This window comes from Amblyraja radiata, chromosome 21, assembly GCF_010909765.2.
Source record: "Amblyraja radiata isolate CabotCenter1 chromosome 21, sAmbRad1.1.pri, whole genome shotgun sequence".
Lineage (NCBI taxonomy): Eukaryota > Metazoa > Chordata > Chondrichthyes > Rajiformes > Rajidae > Amblyraja > Amblyraja radiata.
This window is the reverse complement of record NC_045976.1, coordinates 38,096,154-38,115,487: the sequence shown is the minus strand read 5'-3', so window position 1 is coordinate 38,115,487 and position 19,334 is coordinate 38,096,154. Positions and strand designations below refer to the sequence as shown.

The following is a 19,334-nucleotide window of genomic DNA, read 5'->3' as shown; positions in this document are numbered from 1 at the left end:
AGCCATGATGGGTGCAGGCTCGAAGGGCCGAATGGCCTATTCCTGCACCTATTTTCTATGTTTCCATCCAAGTACCTGTCTAACTGTTTGTTAAATGTTGGGATAGTCCCAGCCTCTGATCCTCAATTAATCTACTCTGGGCAAGAGACTCTGTGCATCTACCCGATCTATTTCTCTCATGATTTTATACACCTTTATAAGATCACCCCCTCATCCTCCTGCGCTCCAAGGAATGCTCCAAGTCCCAGCCTACTCAACCCTCTTCCTGTAACTCAGACCCTCTAGTCCTGGCAACATCCTTGAAAATCTCCTCTGTACCCTATCCAGCTTGCCAACATCTTTCTTATAACATGGTGCCCAGAACCGAACACAATACTCTAAATGTGGCCTCACCAACGTCTTACACAACTGCACCGACCTCCCATCTTCTGTACTCACTTGGAGGCAGGGAAGTTGAACTTGGCATTGTGTTCAGCATAGACATGGTGGGCTGAATGGCCTGACCCTGTGCTTTAATGTTTTATGTTCTACGAGTAAGTCGCAGGATGCGGGTCAATAAACTACACAGAGACAGACAAAATATTGCAGCATGCCCAGAGCATAATCCCACCATCACTGGAATTACAATATTCTCCAAGGACTGCATTAAGAACAAGCCCATTGACTTAGTCTCGAGGGGGGGTAAGAATTACACAGAGAGCCTGCCGAACAGGATTGCAAGGAAGGAGGATATTCTTTCCCCACCCTTCAAAGTAAAGGCAAAATACTGCTGCAATGCCGTGGCATAAGGATGTTTATTTTGGCAATCGTTACCCAGTTGTTATAGTAACCACGAACATTCTTAAAACAGAGTCTGTGCTACACAATTTCCACCCTATCTCCGGCAGCTTACAGCCTGATAAAAGGCCACGTGACACTGCACTTGATTGACAAGGTTGGAACACGTTATTGTGGACACCGTGATGGATTGAAAATTAAGTACATTTCCTCCCCACTACCATGTTCTATGGTTGAGTAGTGCTTGCCATCCTGCTCACAATGCGATCTGCTGACCCCGTGTACAGGCACCTTGCATTTTACACCCGTTTGGTTTACAAGTTTTGGGGGGGAAAAAAACGCTTTAGTTTAGTGATACAGAGCAGGAAACAAGCCCTTTGGCCCACCGAGTCCACGCCGATTCCCCCCGATACCCTGGCACAATCCCACACACACACACACACACACACACAATAGGGACAATTTTCAATTTTTACCAAAGCCAATTAACCTACAAACCTGTGCGTCTTTGGAGTGCGGTAGGAAACCGGTGCACCCGGAGAAAACCCACGCAGTTCACGGGGAGAACATACAAACTCCGTACAGACAAGCACCCGTGGGCAGGATCGAACCGGGGTGTCTGGTGCTGTAAGGCAGCAACTCTACCGCTGCGCCACCGTGTCTTGTTGAATTGATACCAAAGCCTAATAATATACTCCATTTTATTTTTGAAGCAACGTGCTAGTATTTACGCCTGACAGCATAGTCGGGTAGGTGTTTAATTTGCGTGGCTTTGAATTACGCAATGCTTTTCAAGCCAGCATCTCGCCAGTCCGTTCCAGTAGCTTTGGACTCCTCTCGGGGGGGCCGTGATCTCAGTCGGTCGGGCAAAACGGATAATCCAGAAGGGTTCCGGAACGAAAGGGTGCCGGAAAATCGGTGGGGGACCTGTATATCATCACACCTTGCCTCAAATAGAAATTCAGCACCAGTGTCTTTAACATCATATCACTCTCTGCAGTGATGACACGATACCACATGAACCTTGAATGGCAGGTTTCTGCTGTGCACAAGAATTGCCCGCTCACACAGTTTATGTCACGTGTTTTATAAATCAGAGACAAATTAGTCCAAGTCATCCTTTACAGTTTATCTTCTGATGATAAAAAGCTGTCTCGTGTATTCAAAGGAAACCACACAGATATTGAATGAATCTGGTTACTCACCTCAAACAGAATCCCATGGCAGGATCGAAGCCGTCTTCCATTAAGCCTTGCCTGTCTTCACTTCCATCAGCTATTTAAATAATGAGAGAAAGCTTGCCGTGATTTATATTGTTGAAAAAAAAAGAAGAAAAAAATTGGAAAGTGTTCTATATACTGACAGAAACACCTAAATGGGAATTTTGCCTACATGTCCACCCACTCCTCTCCTGAAGATGGAAAACGCACCCAGCAATACCAATATCAAGAGGCAAAATGCTTAAACGAACGGGTGAAATCAGAAATCTTGCCGGATTTACGAACACAGAAATCATTGACGCCGTGCCAATAGCCGTGGGAGGTGGCTTACCCGAATTTGTTGTTTCAATTCTTTCCATTTGTGTCTTGAATGCCATTTTCAAGGAATAATGAATCAGGAGCTGTCAGATTTGTAGAACTTTGCCGTACACGACGTGTGTGTGTAGTTCAGCTATTTTTTCGGCCCGGAGAATTGTCTACTTGTGAACCAAGGGCAGCTAAGAGGCCTAAATAGGCACCAACCTTCCCACAGTGGGTGGCTGACAAATTTGCATATGAATTATTTTTCCCACGCACTCAGGATTAAAGTACATATTCTGATTTTGGCGTTGCAAAGCAAACCGAATGACAGTAAGTGGCACACAACAATCCAGGCTGCTGCAATACATTACAAACAATCCGTGCATGTACATGATCCACAGCACCTTGCAAAAAAACAAGAGAGAGGTTCTTTGCTGACATACATGTTCTCGGTCACCATTTCTGCCACTCCCTTCGACAAGAGGGTGGGGCGTGTGACAATTTCATTGAAACACTATTTTCAGAACACCCGAAGGATGTTTGGCCCATCAAATGCGTGCCTTCTCACAGTGGAGTATCAGTTCTATTCCACGACCCAAAATGTCTCATATCCATGTTCCCCAGGGATGCTGCCTGACCCGCGGAGTTACTCCAGCACTTAGCCGCTTGCAGCGATTGTATTTATGTTGAAGGTAGGCGCAAAACTCTGGAGTAACTCAGCGGGACAGGCAGCATCTCTGGAGGGATGGAACAGGTGACGTTTCAGGTCGAGACCTTTCTTCAGACTGATGATGTCAGGGCAGTGGGAGGTACATAGCTAATAAGGAAGTGTGTAAATAAGGAAGTGTATGGATAAGGAAGTGCAAGGTATGAAAACAGGACAAAGGGAATGGAGATCAATGGAAATGCAGAATAGATCATTGTTAATTGGGAGACAGTAACAGCAAAGCAAACAGAGATAAAATGTAAGGTACACAAAATTGCTGGGGAAACTCAGCGGGTGCAGCAGCATCTATGGAGCGAAGGAAATAGGCGACGTTTCGGGCCGAAACCCTTCCTCAGACTCAGAGATAAAATGTAGTTGGAAACAGTAAGACTGGTCAGAGAACTGGGAAGGGGGAGGGGATGGAAAGCATAATGGAGAGAGAGGGAAAGTGTTAACATAAGTTGTACTTATGTTGACTGGATAGCAGGCAAAGCGTGTCTGTTTGGTGACAATGTGCCAATAACAACCATCGCATCATCAAATAAACACATTCATTTTGCAATGTATCTGCATCATGTGTGCTTCCGTTTTGACCAACACCCTCACAAAGTGTTTTAGAGGTAGTCACAGTGGATGCAACTTTGCAGTGACTTTCCACTGGAGGCCAGATGCTAAAACTCTGGTACTTGTGAATGTAGCCTTGGTGGTGGCTGCATAGAGTTTGAGTGCATAGCTACAAGTTTGTGTAAAAATATATAATGCTGGAGTAACTCAATGGGTCAGGCAGCATCTCCAGAGTACATGGATAGGCGATATTTTGGGACGAGATCCTTCAGACCCACAACGTCGCCAACATTCTCCGGGGGATGCTGACTGACCCGCCGAGTTAAGGGGCTGTCCCACTTGGGCGACCTAATCCGCGAGTTCTGGTGAGTTTGCCCTCGACTCATACTCGCAGCATGGTCGACACGAGGTCGTAGGAGGTCTTCCTAACTCTCCTTCATGCTCGAGTGTGGTCTCCACGTACTAGAGGCCTCAGCTAGGTCGCGGCATTTTTTTCAATATGTTAAAAAATGCCCGCGATTAAAGAAAGGTCGCCATGGAAATTTTTTTATTTTTTTTTAATCGATATTTTTTTTACTCGTAGGTTTAGTCGTAGTAGGTCAGCATGTTAGTCTTAGATAATCAAAGGTTGTCGTAGATAGTCTTCATCATAGTCGAAGGAGATCGTCTTCACTCTCCACTATTCGGTGTCCAATTTTCCCGAAGTTAGTCGTAGCTAGGTCTTCTACATAGTCGAAGGAGGTCTTCAACATGTCATTTTTTCAAATTCTTCTAAACTCGCCAATTAGGTCACCCAAGTGGAACAGCCCCTTTACTCTGCACTCTGTGTCATTTTTGTTGTAAACCAGCATCTGCAGTTCTTCGTTTCTACAAATCCATGAACTGCTTGGCGGGGGTAAATAGAGGGAAGATATTCTATTAAGGCTAATTAATGGATCCAAAGAAATTCGCCGTGGTATGTAAATTATACGGGATGCATCACAGCATGGTTTGGGAACAGCTCCATCCAAGACATGGCAGGGAATTGTGGACGCAGCCCAGACCGTCACACAAACCAACCTCCCTTCCATTGATTCCATCCACATTTCACGCTGCCTCGGTAAGGCCAGCAGCCTAATCAAGGACCAGTCTCAGCCTGGTCACTTCCTCTTCTTCCCCTGCCCATATAGAGTTTGTACGTTCTCCGTGACCACATGGGTTTTCTCCAGGTGCTCAGGTTTCCTCCCACACTCCAAAGATGTACAGGTTTGTTGGTTAATTGGCTTCAGTAAAAATTGTAAATAGTGCCTTGTGTGTGGAATAGTGCTAGAGTACAGGGTAATCGATGGTAGGCACAGACTCATTGGGCTTAAGTGTTTATTTCTATGCTGTATCTCCAAACTAAACTAAAGACTGAAGGCAGCGGGGCATATGAAGGAAGTTCATAAATTTATGTGACCATTCGGCCTAAGTCTACTCCTCCATTTGATCATGGCTGATGTATCTCTCCCTCTGCACCTCATTCTCCTGCTTTCTCCCCAAACCCCTCACACCCCTCCTAATCAATAAACTATCTATCTCTGCCTTAAAAATATTAATTGACAGCCTCCACAGCCTTCAACGGCAATGAATTCCACAGATTCACCACACTCCGGCTAAAGAAATCCCTCCTCAAATCCTTCCTAAAGGAACTTCCTTTAATTCTGAGGGGATGATCTCCTGTCCTAGACTCTCCCACTAGTGCAAGGGTTTCCCAACCTTTTTTGTCCCGTTTACCCACGGCAACTTTAATAGCACATAACAATGTTATTTCACTTATTTATGAACAACTAATGATGAACAGATACCGGTATACCAGAACCAAACACAGTCAGTCAATGAGAAAACATATGTACAAATCCAGAATCAACAAATTTACCCCCTGGATAGGCAAAATTTACCCCTGGGGGTGACCCTTGCACTAGTGGAAACATCCTCTCCACATTCACTCTATCCAGGCCTTTCACTAGTCGGTAAGTTTCAATGAGGTCCCCCCCTCAACCTTCTGAACTCCAGCGAGAACAGGCCCAGTGCCGTCAAACGCTCATCATATATTAACTCACAGGAAGCCCACAAAGTCTCTGGGAGTACGTGCAAACTTCACACCAAGACCCAAGGTCAGGATATAACTGGGACACTGGAGCTGAAGCAGCATAGGGCCGCAATGACCTTGCCACATTGTGCAGTCCCAGCTGGGTCAATTACTGCAGAACGCTGAGCTCTCTGTTCACGCACGCTGGTGCAACCTATCAGCCACCATGCACACCGTGCCAACAAGTCAAATAACATTTGAACGCACCCGATCCAGGAAACAATCTCACGGTACTTGGGGAGGGCAGAGAAAAATGGGCGTTGTGCAACAGTCAGTGGGTACAAAGATTGCTTCTCCATACTTTCCCACCTACTGGCCCAGCGGTAGAGTTGCTGCCTTACAGCGCTTGCCGTGTCAGAGACCCGGGTTCCATCCCGACTACGCACGGAGTTTCGACGTTCTCCCCGTGACCTGCGTGGGTTTTGTCGGAGATCTTTGGTTTCCTCCCACACTCCAAAGACCTACAGGTTTGTACATTAATTGGCTTGGTGTATGTGTAAATTGTCCCGAGTGTGTGTAGGGCAGTGTTAGTGTGCGGGGACCGCTGGTCGGTGCGGACTCGGTGGGCCTAATGGCCTGTTTCCCCGCTGTATCTCTAAACCAATTAAACAAAACTACTTCAGATCTGTCATTATTAAAAGCCATGCAGACAAGGAACGGGTTTACAGAAAAGCTACCCTCTTAAGAGCAGTTGTAAACAGGTCCAGATTGTTATTGATTATTGGTATTCAGTTCCCATCTCAGCTGGAGCATCTGCACGGTGGCACAGAGGTGGAGTTGCTGCCTTACAGCGCCAGAGACCTGGGTTCCATCTTGAGCTTAGGTGCTATCTGTACAGAGTTTGTACATTCCCCCTGGGACGCGTGGGTAGTCTGCGGGTGCTCTAGTTTCCTCCCACATTCTAAAGACATGCAGGTTTGTAGGTTAATTGGCTTCTGTAAATTGCCCCTAGAGTGTAGGATACGAAAGTGGGATAATATAGAACTAGCGAATGGGTGATTGATGATTATAAAGTCACACAGCGTAGAAACAGGCCATTGGGCCCATCTTGCCCACACCGACCAACATGTCCCCTCTACACTAGTCCCGCTTGCTTGGCTGGTGTAGATGGACTTGGTGGGCCGAAGGGCCTGTTTTTAAAGCTGCGTCTCCAAACTAAATCTCTATACTCTAAGAACTGAACAGTGATCAGTTTAGTTTATTGTCACGTGTACCGAGGTACAGCAAAAAGCTTTTGTTGTGTGCTATCTAGCCAGTGGAAAGACAATACATGATTACACACGATTACAATCTACAGTGTATAGATGATGTGGATCAGGGGTGGGCAACGTTGTTCCGCATCGGGGGCCGGGACGTATGTCTGTGAGCGGATGGAGGGTCACATCTATCACGTGTACACATGGATCCTGCCCCGGATGGCAGGCATCAAATCACGTGCTCACAGGAGGTAGACAAAAATGTTGGAGAAACTCAGTGGGTGAGGCAGCCTCTCATGCAATCCTTGCATGTCTCACCCGCTGAGCTTCTCCAGCATTTATGTCTACCTTCGATTTTTCCAGCATCTGCAGTTCTTTCTTAAACGTGTTCACAGAAGGTGCGCGGCCACGCCGGCGGCTTTGCGCAGGATACGGTACAGCCGGAGCTCGGCTGCGCTCGGCGGGCGGGATGATCACGGGTTACAGGCCGCATTCGGCCCAGGGGCCGTGGGTTGCCGACCCCTGAAGTAGAGAGAGCATTTAGCATTAAGAAGAAAGTGACAAATTCTGAAGCAGCAACATGGAAACACGTTGAACACACAGACAGAATTTAATCATCGCTAAATAAAAATCAGGCTATTCTACTTGTGTCACAACTATAACGCCGAGGTTACTTATGAAGAATGAAAAGGGAATGCGTGTACTGAGATCTGCCATTTCCTTCATCATTGCACTACACGGTTAACGGCAAACACATTCAGGTTGCCCATGAGAAAGTGAAAGTTATGCGCTCAATTACATGAGAAACAAAACTAAAAGAAAACTTTTTGTTCAGGCAAGTCCTTCGTTGTGCAAAACATGGTTTTTAGTAAACCGCAACGAGGATAAGATAGTCATACAAAACACATCTTCACATCTAGGGACACTCATTTAGATTGAGCACTGGTGTTGGAATCAACATGCAACAGTGGTTTCAATCCTGTAACCACTACAAACATATTTTATAGGGTGGGGCGGGGGAGAGAGATAGAGGGAGCAGCACAAGGCGGCACAGCGGTAGAGTTACTGCCTCACCACGCCCGAGACCTAGGTTCAATCCTGACCACGTGTGCCTGGCTGTATAAATTTGTCCGTTCGCCCTGTGCAATCCCAAGCAGCGAGAGTTTCGACCGCCCCCGACGCGAGAGTTTCGATCACCTCGAGGCAGGGGCTTCGACCGCCGGCTGCGGGAGCTTCGATCGCCCCGACAGATGGCTCGACTGCCCCGACCGCGGGAGAAATAAAGAGGAAGAATGAACTTTTTTGCCTTCCATCACAGTGAGGAACGTGGGGAATCCACTGTGGTGGATGTTTATGTTAACTTTCATGTAGTTGTGTGTCTTGTTGCTTTTGTCTGCGTATGGCTGTATGGTAATACACATATCACAGTACCTTAATTGGTACACGGGACAATAAACAGACCTTTGACCGCGTGGGTTTTCTCCAGGAGCTCCAGTTTCCTCCCACGCTCCAAAGACGTACAAGTTTGTAGGGCAATTGGCTTCTGTAAATTGTCTCATCGCAGACTCGGTGGGCCGAAGGGCCAAGTCTGAAGAATACTTTCGCCAAGATGACTCAAGTGGCTCAAGCAGTGCACCCAAACTCAGGGTCATAGAATTATAGTGTGGAAACAGGCCCTTTGGCCCAACCTGCCCACATGGACCAACATGCCCCATCTACACTCATCCCACCTGCCTGCGTTTGGCCCATTCCTAAAAATTTCCTATCCATGTGCCTGTCTACATGTTTCTTAAACCTTGCAATGGTCCCTGTCACAACCTCCTCCTGTGGCAGCTTGTTCCATTCACCCACCACCCTTTGTGCAAAAACATTGCCCCTCTGGTCCCTGTTAAATATTGTCCCCCTCACCATAAACCTATTACTCAAGGACAATTAAGAATGAGCAGTAAATGTTGGGCAATTAATGTTTAAGAAAGAATTGCAGATGCTGGAAAAATCGAAGGTAGACAAAAATGCTGGAGAAACTCAGCGGGTGAAGCAGCATCAATGGAGAGAAGGAATTGGTTTTGGGTCAAGACCCTTCTTCAGACTGATGTCAGGGTGGGGGGGGCAGGAAAAAGAAAGGAAGTAGGCGGAGACAGTGTCAGAGTGAGCGGAGGGCTGTTCGGTCAGGGGGGGGGCGACGTTAGAGTGAGTAAGGGGAGTGGAAAAGTTGAGGCGGTTGATGTCCAGCCATCAGTTTAAAATGAAACGGTCTAAAGAAGGTTTGTCTCCGCCTACTTCCTTTCTTCCCCCCCCCCCCCCCCCCCCCCCCCCCCACCGACATCAGTCTGAAGAAGGGTCTCGACCCAAAACATCACCAGTTCCTTCTCTCCATACATGCTGCCTCACCTGCTGAGTTTCTCCAGCATTATTGTCTACGTTGGGCTTCCCAGTGACGGAGGCAATGTACCATGTGAAGTGTTGGAGAGTCAAAAGATAGAAATGTCTCAAATATTTGCAATGCAAACCCAGATTATCGTGAGTCAAGGGTGACTGACGTCACTCAGGGGCAAGACTGACACCACTTGGCTTCCACAAGGCCATGCGACAAAGGATAACATAATCGATCTAGACAATTGATTGAAGCCTGCACACTGCAGGATTTTGGCTGTACCCGTGTGCACCCATCCGAGTCCATAAACACTGGCAGTGCCAAGCTCTGCTGCATGTTACAACTTGATTAAGCTGGCATGCATTGTGAAATGTGCAGTCCCAACAGGCAAATAGAACCTCTGGGAGTTCAGTTCAGAGATGCCGCGTGAAAACAGGCCCTTCATCCCACCAAGTCCACGCCGACCAGCGATCACCTGTGCACTCATTCAATCCCATTAGGGACCATTTACAGAAGCCAATTAACCCACAAAACTGTATGTCTTTGGAGTGTAGAAGTGATCTGTACGGTGTCAGGGGTTATGGGGAGGAGGCAGGAGAATGGGGTTAAGATGGAGAGATAGATCAGCCATCATTGAATGGCGGAGTCAACTTGATGGGCCGAATGGCCTAATTCTGCACCCGTCAGAGGGCGGTGGAGGCCGGTCTCTGGACGCTTTCAAGGGAGAGCTAGATAGGGCTCTTGAAGATAGCGGAGGTCTATATTCAATGTGTATTTTGACACTGAACTCATATTAGGTTATACCTGTTATTAATGTAACCCTGATCCCTAGGTATCAACATCATTGTTATGTTTATCATTATTCTTTTTGCTCTGTTTCTTATGTTTTGTTTTTGTTTTTTGGGGAAAAAATTAATAAAAAGATTTTAAAAGAAAGAAAGAAGATAGCGGGGTCAGGGGATATGGGGAGAAGGCAGGAACGGGGTACTGATTGGGGATGATCGGCCATGATCACATTGAATGGCGGAGCTGGCTCAAAGGGCCAAATGGCCGACTCCTGCACCTATTGTCTATTGTCACTTATGAAGTTACGAAACCGGAGCACCCGGAGAAAACCCACGCAGTCACAAGGAGATCATAACACCGTACAGACAGCACCCATGGTAAGGATCAAACTCGGGTCTCTGGCACTGTGAGGCAGCAACTCTACTGCTGCACCACTGAGCTGCCCCAATTTAAACCTCTATGTTTGAGTACACAAACCCGACAGTGGAAGTCAAGCCACTCCACTGACCTGAAATTAAATCGCTCATTTCTCAACTTGACAGCACAGCGAAGGATATTGTATAAATGACCAGCACGAGATCATCAAACAACAAGTTACGAGAACCCAGTGGCACTCTCAACACAGCTTCCAAGACAAGACCATTAGTATAATCGTATTCAGCTTTGGATTCCTGAACTGGACATCATGTGCAAGATAAAATTCCAGAGTGGTGATTAGGAAGGTTTATTTGGCAGAACAAAAATGCTTGGAATCTTCAGTCACCTTCCTCCAATCTGGGTTGTTGCCATTTCAATAGAGTAAGGAAATAGCTTCCTCATTTCTCACTTCCTGTCAAATGTTTTTAATCTTCCCAGGGACAGTCACAATTCCAATTTGTTGCCACATTCATCAGTCTCACGAGGACGTAATTAGTGTTTGTCTCTCTGTGCACTCCAAGTAGATTTGGTGGCACCAAAAGTAGAGGTGCTGCCTTGTCACCAGAGGCCTGGGTTCAAACCCGACCTCGTCTGTGGTTTATGTGGAGTTGGCATATTCTCTGTGATCAGGTGAGTTTCCTCTGGGTTCTCCAGTCACTACCCACATCCCCAAGACATGTTCATCAGTGATAGGGGCTCCTAATAAGGTCATAAGTATTAGGAGCAGAATTAGGCTATTCGGCCCATCAAGTCTACTCCGTCATTCAACCATGGCTGATCTAATCTCTTCCCCTCAACCCAATTTTCCTGCCATCTCCCCACAACCCCCGACACCCGCACTAATCAAGACCCGCAGGTTGGTAGGACAATTGACCATTGGAAATTGCCCACAGTGTGTGGCTGAGTGGCAGATTTTGGATGGGAATTGATATGGGCGAGGTGAGAATAAAGTGAGACTTGGCTAAAACAATGGGACGTACGGTACAGGAACAGGAACAGGCCCTTGGGTCTGAACTGACCATCAACGACCAACTCTAAATGGGGATAAGATGTTGTGGAAACCGGTGTTTGAGTGGAACATGATAACCAACTTGCAGCACTGAGCAAACCAAAAGGGCATTAGGACAAGCCTGTTTTGGCTCAACCCAGAAATCATAAAATGCACAAAGGAGGTGGTCATTCGGCCCATCAAGTCTGTGCCAGTACACAAAGGACCCCTCAAGTAAGCCCAACTTCCAGCATGAGATTCACAGCCCAGTACGGCTCATTCAATATACATCCAAACTTATTTAAATCTGGTGGGGGATCTTTCGGGCAAAGGGTTTGTGTGTGAAATTGATTTGCCTTAAATCATTCTGTACTTAAAACCTCAGCCCACTGTTCTGACTCCCTCTGAGACGGGCGGTGAGGTTGGGGGGGGGCGGGATAATTGATCCTTTTTATTTCCTTCGCCCCTCAATTTTAGACTCATGTTTTAGGGATGCAGGGTGGAGATAGGCCTCTCGGCCCATCATGTCCGTGCCAACCCACAATCACCAACACTCTAGTGCTAAGTTATCCCAGTTTTGTACCGTACACACGAGAGGCAATTTACAGACGGCAAATAGACGACAAATCTGCACGTCTTTGGAAGGTGGGAGCACGGTGGCGCAGCGGTAGAGTTGCTGCCTTACAGCGAATGCAGAGCCAGAGACCCGGGTACGATCCCGACCACGGGTGCTGTCAGTACGGAGTTTGTACGTTCTCCCCGTGACTTGCGTGGTTTTTCTCCGAGATCTTCGGTTTCCTCCCACACTATAAAGACGTCCAGGTTTGTAGGTTAATTGGATTGGTAAATGTAAAAAATGTCCCTAGTGTGTGGAGGATGGTGTTAATGTGCGGGGATCGCTGGTTGGCGCGGACCCAGTGGGCCGAAGGGCCTGTTTCCGCGCTGTATTTCTGAACGAAACTAAAGCACCCGGAGAAAACCCTCATGGCCACAGGGAGAACGCACAAACTCTACCCAAAGCACCCTTAGTCGGGTTTGAACCTGGGTCTCTGGCACTGTGAGGCAGTGACTCTACAGCTGCACCACAGCAAGCCTTTCCAAATCACCCCGCTGTGCATCCTCCTGCACTGTCAATTCACAGTGTACATTTACCAATGGGAATCTGACAGGCCGACAGTATATTAACTAAAACCTCATGGATCACACACTGAGCCCAAGGAAATGTTATTCCTACTGGAACATGCACTGACACAAAAACTGATTTACGACTAATCCAGTTGACGTTTGATGTGATTGAGTTGGGGCAGTGTTCTTGTCGGTGTTACCAAGGGCACAGAACAGTGTCCAGTGTCCCGAGTCAAGGGTATTCAAATTGGCGTCTGCACGAGAAACAGAACAGTAAAATTGTTGAAACAAAGAACAGCTGATGCTGGGTTTACAAAGGAGAGCAGAGCGCTGGAGTAGCTCAGCAGGTCAGGCAGCACTTCTGGATAACTTGGATAGGTGACGTCTAGGGTCGGGAATCTTCTAATAATAAAGCCGTTACTCGCTGCAACCTTGCAGGCATCTTAATGCAAGACAACGAATTAAAAAAAATAAACGCTAATGCAAATTATTAGGAAGGAACTGACGAGTCTGAATAAGGGCCCTGACCCGAAACATCACCCATCCTTTTTCTCCAGAGACGCTGCCTGACCCACTGAGTTACTCCAGCACTTTGCGTCTATCTTCAATGCAAATTATTAGTCACATCGGGTTACCAGATCATGATAGCGTAAGGATGTAGTGCAGCTTTTATACAAAGTACATGATAGTCGGATGTCGGGGTAGGATTGTGCATTGCGGTTTAAGATGGTTCTTAAGAAGCCATTCTCGAACCAGCTCTCGAGCTCCTGTATCCTTTGATTAGTACGGGTGTCAGGGGTTATGGGGAGAAGGCAGGAGAATGGGGTAGCGCGGGAGAGAGAGATCAGCCATGATTGAATGGCGGGGTAGATTCGATGGGCCGATTGGCCTAATTTGGCTCCTATCACTTCTGAACTGTACCTTTCATCGCGATGGTAGCAGTGAGGTGAGAGCACAACCAGGATGGTGCTGGACCTTGAAATGCGTCACCAATCATTACAGACACCACTATCCAGAAATACCAAACAGGCGTAGATAACAAAAATATGAAACGTTGCATTTTCTGTTCAATCTGGCCTATAGGAGTTAGGAGGGAGAGATAGACGAGGTAGCCATGATTGAATGACGGAGTAGACTTTAGATGGCCCGAATGGCCTGATTCCACTCCTATTCCTTAAGACCTTTACAGGTTGGAGACCTTTGCACAGTAAAATCTCCCCATGTGGTACGGCGCCAATGACAAACCAACGCGCCAAGAACCAACTGCCGGAGAGAATACTGGGACCTACAAACGCACGATCACGCACAAAAATGAGAATGAGCAAAAATCTGTGATGAAACGTGGGCAAAACAAGAGACAACAAAGAAACAGTCGAACCTATCATCCCACCCACAGACAATGCACGACAAGATTCCTCATGTTCCCTAGATGTCGAGCTACCAAAATATTTATCCAACCATTTACGCTGTTGAATTTTGTCCAACTTGTTGACAGATTACATCATTTTATGAAACCATCAGCTCTTTTTAAAAAATAAAGGCGGTGATCAACATGTAATGAGCTGTTTAAAAACTTATAATACACCATATTCATTGTCGGGTGATAAACAGCAAATCCCTTTGATCCCTGGAACTGCTTTAAAAAAAAAATTAGTTTAGAGATGCAGACTGGAAACAGGCCCTTCGGCCCACTGAGTCCACAACAGCCATCGATCACCCGTTCACACTAGCTCTGTGTTAGCACACTGTTAGCATACACTCTCTACACACTAGGGACAGTTTGCAGAGGCCAATTAACTTACACACGCATGCACACGCGCACCTTTTGGGATGTGGGAGGAAACCGGAGGAAACCACAGAAACATCACCCAAAGTCAGGATCGAACCTGGGACCCTTGGCACTGTGAATGCAGCGGCTCAACCCGCTGCGCCACTCTTGTCATGTCCTCAGGATGCTCCAAACCTCAGCTCAAAAGGACAAACTGTTCAAGTGCTCATCTCCATCACCCCTTGGCTCCAGCCTTCACTGTTTTTTGGACAATGGAGTTATAAGATTAAATGCGTAGGAAGGAACTGCAGATGCCGAAGATACACACAAAAAGTATGTAACTCAGCAGGACCGGCAGAATCTCTGGAGAGAAGGAATGGTGACGTTTCCTGTCGATACTCTTCTTCAGACAGCGTCAGGGGAGAGGGAAACGAGAGATATGGAAGGGTAGGGAGTGAAAACGAGAGATCAAAGGAGACAAAGCTCATGGAAAATGTAGAATAGATCATTGTTAGCGAGGGGGAAAGTGACAATGAGGCATACAGACTGAAGAAAGGCCTCGACCCAAAATGTCACCCATTCCGTCTCTCCAGAGATGCTGCCTGACCCACTGGGCTACCCCAGCTTTTTGTGTCTATCTTTGAGTTTTAAGATTAGCTGATCACCGATTCTGGAGCGAGCATCAGCATGAAAGTTGTGAGGAAAGTAGTTGAGAAGACAAAATAAAAAAGATGGCCTTTAATGCGAGATGACGTTTGTTTTACAACAGAACTGTTTTAATACGGACATACTGACAATTCAACCTCATCCTTTGAGTTACTAGGTAACAAGTTAACAAACATGACAGCCTCAACTTAGAATGCAGGTCAGGACTGAAGACAATGACGCCTGCACAAACGCAACAAATCTGTTTGGCCTAGTTATTAATTGGGTTAATAGAAGCTACTGTTTGAGTGGCCTATGTGAATGGGGAAAGATAGAAGGTAACAGCTCTGAACTCCAATGATACATTTTTTAAATGAGCATAGCCAAGATCCTGGGGTGTGTTTTAAAAACAGAGAGACTAAGAGATTCAAATACATAATTCCCTGAAAGAGGTGACAGGTACACTAGGTGGCAAAGGCAGATATGGCATGCTCTCCTTCACTGGAAAATAATAATCATAGAGTGATGCAGCATAGAAACAGGGCATTGGGCCCAACTTGCCCACACTGGCCTATATGTCCCAGCTACACTAGTCCCACCTGCCTGCGTTTGGCCCATATCCCTCCAAACCTGTCCTATCCATGTACCTGTTTAACTGTTTCTTAAACGTTGGGATAGTTCCCTGTCTCAACTACCTCCTCTGGCAGCTCATTCCACACACCCACCACCCTTTGTGTGAAAAAGTTACCCTTCAGATTCCTATTAAATCTTTTCCCCTTCACCTTGAATCTCTGGTCCTCGATTCACCTCCTCTGGGCAAGAGACTGTGCATCGTAAATATAGAGAAATGTGAGGCGTTGCATTTTGGGAGGTCTAACATGGGCAGGACTTACACAGTGAATGCTAGGCCTCTGGGAAGTGTTGTAGGGCAGAGGGATCTAGGATAGAGGGTAGAGGATTCTAAAGCGAGGGGACAATAGACTTAAGGTGAGAGGGACATCCAGAATGGCAACTTGTTCAGCATGGACATGATGAGCTACAGGGCCCCTTTCCAAGGATACAAGGAACTGCTGACGCTGGTTTTTCGTGTTCCCTGGAGATGCTGCTTGACCTGCTGAGTTACTCCAGCACGGCCTTAAGAGGGACCTCAGGGGCATTACGTCTCGGAAGGTAGTCCGTATGTGGAATAAGCTGCCAGAGGAAGCTATGGATGGGGATGGAATTATCATGACGTTCAAAAGACATTTGGACAGATGTAGGAATAGGAAGGGGTTTAGAGGGATAAGGGCCAAATGCAGGCAATTAGGACGGGCCCAGAATGCCAACTTCTTCAGCTTGGGCAGGATGAGCTGCAAGGCCCGTTTCCATGGATACGAGGAACTGCTGATGCTGGTTTTATCCAGAGATGCTGCCAGACCTGCTGAGTTACTTCAACGCTGTCTTATTTTGGCCCTGCCTCCGTGCTGCACAGCTCTGTGACCACATCAAACTGGAGGGGTTACAAGACAAGCTCAAGAGATCACTTACCAAGGGAAGCAATATTCTCTGCTGTCAAATCTGCAAACAGCTGAGGTCTGTGCCCGTTGTTGTTCTTATCTGCGGACGGTCTACACAAGCCTTGGGAACCAGACCTTCACCATCTGATCCCATGATGGAGCTCATCACCTCATTGGCAAAGGAAGTTCTGTTGAGGGGCAGAAATTAGATCAGATTACCGAAAGCAACTCTATATATCCATCTATTTATTGATTTATTTATCTATCTATGTTTCGTTATTTATTTATCAGTTTATCTGCCTTTAATTATTTATTTATTTCGTTATTTTGAAACGAGAGCAAAGCTAACGGATTCATTTACTAGAACATCGAACAATACAGCGCTGGAACATACCGTGTGGCCGATATTAACCGGGCCAAACGTTATGCCTCCAGCAGCACGCTCCAGGCACTGTGTAAACTGAATCCCCATTAGTCCCCTCACCAAAGTCTTAAGAGTCATGCTTAAATGAATCTCCTCTACCTGCAGGTGGTCCACATGCCTCCATTCCCTGCATATCCACATGCCAAAAACAACTTATTTCCTGCTATTATCAGCCTCCTGAACAGATCTCTCATATGCCAAGGATGTGTACACAATCTTCCAATCCACCTCCAGTTATTGCCTTAGAGGGCCAGAGACCTGGGTTCCATCGGGAATTAAGGGACTGAAGTTTAGGGGTAACATGTGACTACGGAACGTCTGTACGGAGTTTGTATGTTCTCCCCGTGACCTGCATGGGTTTTCCCCGGGTGCTCCGGTTTCCTCCCACACTTGTAAAGGATTGGAGGTTAATTGGCTTGGTATAAACGTAGATTTTTGGCCCCTAGTGTGTGTAGGGCAGTGTTAATCTGCGGGGATCGCTGCTCATTGCGGATTCAGTGGGCCAAAGGGCCTGTTTCTGTGCTGTATCTCTAAACTAAACTTCTACCTGTTGGGACAAAAATGCTGGAGAAACCCTGGGTTTCGGGCCCGAAACGTTTCCTATTTCCTTCGCTCCATAGATGCTGCCTCACCCGCTGAGTTTCTCCAGCATTTTTATCTACCTTCGATTTTCCAGCATCCGCAGTTCCTTCTTAAACATTCTACCCGTTGGACTTGTGCAAGGTAAGATTTGCCTGGATATTCAGTTTTTCCACTGTATCTCAGTGCACGTGGTAACAATAAACCAAAACCTTTATTCAACCCAGCAAAAACCTGGTGATGAATATCCCAGTCGACAGAAGATTGTGCAGCAATCAGACCAACAGCAAAACGAAAAAAGGGCAAGGAAAAAAAGAGAAAAATCAAGAGGCTTGCGGAGAGTTAAGGGCCTGTCCCACTTTCACGGCCTCTGCCGAGTTTGCCCTTGACTCATACTCGTAGCATGGTCGTCACAAGGTCATAGGTGGGTCATAGCAGGCAGTGATGCCAGTCGTAGGTACTCGTGGCATCAAGTAGGTCACGGCGTTTTTTCCTAGCCTGAAGTAAAATGGCCACGAGTAAATAAGGTTGTGAAATTAGGTCATGAAAGTGGGACAGGCCCTTTACTGGAATTAAGAATACAGTCGTTGGGAGTCAACCGTAAAGGAGGTTAACAGCCTAAAGTAGACATCGAAGAGGGAAACGAGTTGGACTTGAACAGCAACTTGATGACGCACACAACTCTGCCACAAACAGCAGTCAGAAGACAATTGGAGAGAAGATGGCAGAGGAGGATGTACCTGGGTTGAACTCTCTGCCACAGAAGGTAGTTGAGGCCAGTCCCTTGTGGCTAAAGTGATCAGGGGGTATGGAGAGAAGGATACCGAGTTGGATGATCAGGCATGATCATATTGAATGGCGGTGCAGGCTCGAAGGGCCGAATGGCCTACTCCTGCACCTATTTTCTAAGGATTTTGAAATATCCTTGAAAAAGAAATGACAACGTACAGTGTTGTCACCGACAGTGGCTTCACTCGGTCATAGTTGTCCTGCGTCTTGCGGGAAACATCTACTATTCTTCACAAAATTCCTTCAGTATTGGTTATCAAATGGCAGAATGTGTTTGTCTATCTAAAATTTACTTTCAACATTTCCCTCCATGCATAAATTGTTAAATGTTCTGTTTGTTCAGACAAGATTCTTGGCACGGAAATAAACAGGAGACAGCTTTAACAATCTCTTGTGCAGAAGAGCAGCTTGAAATGGAACCTGGCAGCACAGTCACAGGCGTTAGCCTGGCATTGGTGTAAACACACACACACACACAGCAACCATTACATAAGCCTTGATACATGCCGCAAGGCATTGTGTGGTTCCTATAAATATAATTAGAAGTAGCCGTGTGCACATTCATGTAAACGTCCGCTGCATTACAATAGACAATAGTCAATAGGTGCAGGAGTAGGCCATTCGGCCCTTCAAGCCAGCACCGCCATTCAATGTGATCATGGCTGATCATCCACGATCATTACCATGGAACCCACCACATTTCGCTGCAGTTCAAAGGCTGTTCATCAAACCCACTCCCCACCACACTAGTACCGACCTAGCCTCAATCAAATGCTTCATTCAATGCGAAGAGAGACACAAAAAAGCTGGTGTAACACTGCGGGACAGGCAGCATCTCGGGAGAGAGAAGGAATGGGTGATGCTTCGGGTCGAGACCCCGCATCATTCAATGTGACCACTCAAGATTTACACATTTGATTGCAAGTCCCCCGACCTTGCCTTCAGCCAAATCCAGCGCTTCTCCAGAAGATATTGAGCACGTTATTCCCCAGAACGAAGCACTTTCAAACAGAAAAGTCCTCTGCTGCTTGCACAGCGTTCCAACACCTATTGTGCAGCAATCAGACCAA

The 19,334-nt window shown here is 46.7% G+C and overlaps 1 long non-coding RNA gene across 1 annotated transcript in view; it reads right to left on the bottom strand.

Moving 5' to 3' along the window:
- Positions 1–19,334, bottom strand: part of LOC116985358 — a 163,583-nt gene that overhangs the window by 81,536 nt on the left and 62,713 nt on the right. The window contains exon 2 of the long non-coding RNA XR_004415253.1: positions 16,504–16,660. This is a non-coding gene — a long non-coding RNA (uncharacterized LOC116985358). The remainder of the gene's footprint in view (positions 1–16,503; positions 16,661–19,334) is intronic.